Source organism: Cryptomeria japonica, chromosome 7, assembly GCF_030272615.1.
Source record: "Cryptomeria japonica chromosome 7, Sugi_1.0, whole genome shotgun sequence".
Taxonomy (NCBI): domain Eukaryota; kingdom Viridiplantae; phylum Streptophyta; class Pinopsida; order Cupressales; family Cupressaceae; genus Cryptomeria; species Cryptomeria japonica.
Window position 1 is genome coordinate 605,080,505 of NC_081411.1, and position 6,000 is coordinate 605,086,504.

Sequence of the window (6,000 nt, forward strand, 5' to 3'; positions counted from 1 at the left end):
ATTCTTGATCCAAAACATATATTCTGAAACCCTAAAAGTACAAAACATTTTAATTTCTTTAATGTGTTCAAGTTGTTCCATGTTCCCAAGATGTTGTAATGAAAATTTATTAAGGATACAGCTATTTTGATAAGAATCATACTGTATATGGTGAAAATGGATAACAACAATAACAATATTGAAAGGCTAAATGAATCCAACCACAAAACCCTAGCCTAACAATCAACAAAGATCCACCATAACATATGAAGATTACCTAAGACAATGCAAATCACATGAAATCACAAAGATTATGCCATCACATGTCCAATAGGGTTTTGATCTCCATTCTTCCTATCTCCATTGATCTTGCTTAATATATTTGCTCTCAGATTTTATGTGCACAAGAGCTCAACAAAGAACGGAATGTGGTTGCAAGTAGGATCGTAGTGTAGTCGAGTCCTCAAGATTGTCGATTAGGGTTTGATAATGAAGAAGGCATCTCCTTAAATAGAAGACACAATAAGAAATGGAGGGATAAGATTGAGAGGTGTAAAAAAGGAGGTCGGCTAGGATTAGAGGGTAGGTAGAAGAAATAATAAAATAATGAAAGGGGTAGGTAGTGTATGAATTAAGAGATGAATGACATGTGTCATGTGTAGAAAAAGCTAATGAATTAATTAAATAAATAAATATTTATTTAATTAATAGAAGAAGTAAGATCAATTAAATAAATAAATATTTATTTAATTTAGGAAAAGGATAATTTAAATAAATAAATGTATTTATTTAAATGAGAAATAAGGCTAGAAGAGGATAAATGAATTAATTAAATAAATAAAGATTTATTTAATTAATAGAAGAATTAAGCTTAGATAATTAAATAAATAAAATATTTATTTAATTAGACTGGACAATTTTAGGTGTCTACATTTTGCCCCTCTTTGAGACAATGCAGCTTGTCGCGTTGTTTCAAAGAAGATAAGATGAACTAATACAGAGTTGCCCCAGGATGGGAATGATATGCCCCCTCAAGAGATTGGATGAAAATGTCTGAAAAGATCGCAGACAATCTCTCAATAAGAAAGACGGGATAGAATGGATTGACCGGATAAAGTGACAAAGTCACGGGATAATGAAGACTGACTCAGAAAATGAAGGCGAGGGCTAGGGTAGGCTATAAGATAGACCACAGGGGAAAATACATCCTCATTGTCATCCACGCATCCACGAGATCAAAGTGCAGAGCGAGAAAAGAGCAGGAGCAGTCAGCAGCGATGGCTTTCGTGCATAGATTCGACCGTGTTCGCCGATTTCAGAGGCCAGCAGAGGCAGGAGAGCCGATAAGTACCACCAAACCTCCTTGTACTTTGACGCATTCAATTTTGTCATTAATGCATGCTAGTTAGAGCAATAAATGCGCTTAGAAGTAGGGCTTAAAAAATGTCAAAAACTGTTGAAACGCGTCTGTGTCGGTGCCAGGCGTGTCTGTGTAGGTGCCAGGTGCGTTTGCGTTTGGAACCGCGTTTGCGTCGGATGCGGGCGTGTTTATGTCATTCAGGGGCATCTGCGTCGCCAAATCGCGTTTATGCATGGTATAAGCACGTTTGTGATATACAGGCACGTCTATGTTGTACAGGCGCGTCTGTGCAGTCTGTAGGCGCGTTTGCGTCAGTCAAGCGCGTTTGCGTTGAAAAATGCAAGTTTTGGTCTTCTAGGTCAAATCGGCAGTTCTGTGATGAACATATGTTGTCGATTGGATAAGCTGTTGAGAGGATACACTCAAGCAGGTCCTCTAGGAAGACTAGGATAGATCAAGGCACTTTGTGATGAATAGTGAGTACTAAGATAGAGTACTTTGTGATGAACAGGGAGTACCCAAAGTATGAGCAGCACTTTGTGATGAACAGGGAATGCAAATGTGAGTAACACTTTGTGATGAACAGTGAGTGTCACCCATGGAGTACTTTGTGATGAACAGGGAGTACTACTAGGATAGATAGCAACACTTTGTGATGAACAGTGAGTGTCACTAGAATAAATAGCTATGTGCATTTAGATAACGAGTAGCATTTTGTGATAAATAGTGAATGCCACTATGACTGACATGATTTGATTTGCTTGACTGCAGGAGTACTTGCCAATGTTGGAGTCATGCGAGAGATTCCCATCGACGCAGAGGTTGCGACCTGAGCTGTTGGTTGGAGACAAAGCTGCCATCGAGGAGATGGGTCTGAGACATGTATTGTATGTGCCTGAGTTTCGGGCAAATATGTGTTTGCTGACTGCGCTTGCTGAGAGATGGCACTCTGAGACGTGCACATTCCATTTACCGATGGGTGAGATGACAGTCACCCTTGAGGATGTATATAGGATTTTGCGGGTGTCGATCGATGGAGATTTGATCCCCTACGATCGAGATGGAGACCGGGAGGCATTGAGACGGGTATTTCGGGACTCTGGATTAGAGATGAGGCCAGGACACGTGGCATGGGACACCATGACCGCTACAGGGTTAGCATTGTCGGCCGTGATCGGAGGAGCGATCAGTGGATTCCTATGTCCAGACAGGGCGACACGGGGATTGGCTATGGGCTGGGGGGGAGCACTGGAGACACTGGTGACACAACACACCAGATATGCCTGGGGACCATGTGTGCTGGCCCATTTATATTACGAGCTTCACCAGTTTGTTTATCACGGGTCAGTGGGATTGGGCTGTGGGGTGACACTATTGCAGGTTTGGGCTTACGAGCATCTGTCAGTGACGAGACCGATACACTTCAGAGGCAGGGGACATGGACGCATTTTTGTGCATCTGTATGATATGATCACCTCGTAGCCACGGATTGGCAGGTTGGAGCATTGGCGGCGGGTGCTAGATGATATCGATGTGGTCATATGGAGACCATATCTAGGCTGCGAGGAGTGGGAGGATGACGCAGTGGAGCTGCCCTACACCTTCCAGAGCAGGTACTTGATTGGGCAGATGCCCTATGTGCTAGAGAGGCAGCTTGTGGACAGGGTTTGCAGGCAGTATGGCAGGATTCAGAGGATGCCACGGGGCTCGGGCATGTATGCCCACACAGTCAAAGATCAGGCGCAGTTTGGGCGGCTACTATCATATGATCAGGCGCTTACACAGCTAGCAGAGATGGTGCCCCTACCTTGGGACATGTGGCTTGAGATTGAGGACGCCGGGATGGATGCTGAGTATTCAGCATATTGGGCAGAGCATCCATTCCCACGATTGACAAATCCAGGGGAGCTATTGGATGGAGATGGAGGTGGGGACGATGATGATGATGGTGGAGGTGATGGGGGTAGAGGCCGACGGAGGCGGAGGGGAGTAGTTGGGGAGAGGCGAGTTGCACCTCGGAGGGAGGGTGGGGAGGAGAGACAGGCTCAGGTGGTGAGGGGTCGCGGTGGATTGCCCTTACAGGTACCAGCAGCACAGGGTCCCAGGCAGAGACAGGGACAGGTACAGGGACAGGTGCCAGTATAGGCACAGGAGCAGGGACGGAGATAAGTATAGGCACTGAGGCATGTACAAAGACAGGTACCCGTACAGGCACCAGTACAGGTATAGGTACAGGGGCAGGCACCCACAGAGGGGGAGCCACAGGAAGAGGCAGAGGGGGTTGACCCAGAGGAGGATGAGCTGATTGAGCTCAGGGAGATCTGCCAGGGCTAGGCAGATGAGATATAGGATTTGGAGAGGGAGAGAGATCGGCTCAGAACGAGGCTCAGAGATACTGAGCGAGAGAGAGATCAGGCTATCCAGCGCTATACAGAGGCTGAGACAACGCTGAGGGCAGGGAGACAGGCAGCGGAGGACACAGGGGCAGGATATGCATATGTCCTGCGGGCTGGAGAGGAGATAGGGTATTGGAGGGACCTCTACTACGATGCAGTGCCAGCAGATCAGCGGGCGAGGAGCTTCCATAGACCGTCGCGTACAGCGACGGCTATGGGAGGGAGTCGGAGGAGGCAGGCATCTAGTGGTGGGGTCATGGGTCCTCCACCACCACCAGATAGAGGGGACAGGCAGGATGATCCTGGGGTGGGTCCCTCAGGGGCTCAGATTCCACCAAGGCCAGGTGGCTCCGAGGGAGGGAGTTCATCATAGCCATAGAGGGCTCCCATTGTATCAGTGTTGTACCATTTTTTTTGTATGATGATGTAGACACCTTTGGGTGATTGTAGCCATATGTATTTTTGACATCATTGTATCATGACACTTATGATTATATATATGAGATGATTCATTTTTGCGGCAGCTATATGCATGTGTACCTATGTGATGAGATGTTTAATGATGTATGTTTTGTGTGATGCTTATAATATGGATGCAAATATGTATATGATGCAATGCAATATATTTTGTTCTTTTATGTTTTATATGCGTATGCATGATGCAAATGTGAATGTATGTAATGCAGATGAATATGATAATGCAAATGTAAATTGTGCTAACAGGTGTTGTGTGCAGGATGTGATGCAGTTGTGATATCTATATGTATGTATGAAATGCTTATATGTGGTAATGCAGGTGCAGCTACATGAAATGCGAATGTTTTTGGTGTGTCATTATTCTCAGTCATGTGATAGCAGGCTACGTGGACTCGAGAATGACGATGGAAGTCAATCAAGAAAGGGGGATGAAAGATAGAATATATGAAAGTGAAAGAGCTTCTTGTGCGTTATCATCATTGAGCTTTATTATGGCAAGTAGGCTATGACAATCGAGGCATTTGTTCGACCCAGAAAGTCATTGTACCTGTTTGCATGGAGATAAGACAGTCACAAACAAGGAATGCCCCAATTCATACTAGACTCATAGTGTCCTCATAGCCTTGGACAAGTCATAGCATTACTAAGAGACAATCCACAGACAACAAAGAAAAATAGGTGACGGTACCCCATCCTCGCCTTTCTAGTCAAAGACATCCTAGAGATAGAATCTCTAGTCAAAGACATCCTGGAAAAGCTAAAAGACATGTCACCAGAAAGATAAAATCAAAAGAAAACCAAGACTTGACACCAACACCCACTGTAGTCCTCAAGTTTAGTGTCTCTTGTCACTTGTATAAGTCTTATTTGATTGTGGTCACAATGTTTACTTTCACAAAATGGATAGATAGCACTGAACCATATGTTGTCTGAGTCTGTTGAAAGATTTGATTTGTTGAAGCCCATTGTTGCTGCTGTCTCATCTGAAACTGACTGAATCCATGAAACTGATACTTTATTGTGGAGAAGACGAAACTTTATTGCAGATCTATGATGCAAATGTTGCTTTATTGTGGATTGTGCATGGATAGACTGAAGAAAACTGGAAGAAATTGTACTCCTCGAAACATGTGATATTCTCAGTTCCACACCCATTACTAGACATAGGATTTGCCTTAGCTACAGATAGGGTCTGATTTATTATGGATGGAAAGGGATGTGAAAAGGGAGGTTTATTATGAATGGCTAACCAATCTTAGGTAGATCAATAACAAGCCATGATGGGAATGTGTAAGTTTATTATGGATGAATTGGTTGTGAGTGTGTGCAATGTGAAAGGATGAAAGTGAATCCTGAAGGAGGGAGGAGCAATGTCTCTACGCATGGCGCTGGTGACCCAGTTTTCACCATGGTACTTACCCGGGGTGCCACCAAAGTGGTTTTCACCGTTGGATGAAATTATTTCTCTTTACTTTTTTCGATTTTTCAATTTTTTTTTGTGTCACAAGGCGCCTGTTTGCCAGGTTTTCACCAAGTAATGATTTTTTTTTTGTGTTTATGATTTTTTTTGTATTTTTGAATTAGGATATTCCGAAGAGCTATGTGTAGAACCTACGAAGGTGCATACTGTTGACAGGATCCTCCAAAGGTTCACCTTCTGTAGTTGAGAGCTGATATGCCCCAAATCCATATGCTGATGTAATGATGTAAGGACCAAGCCAATTTGGTTCGAACTTGCCCTTCTTCTCTCTGTCTTGCTGATTCTTGGGGTTTTCTCTGAGAACCAAG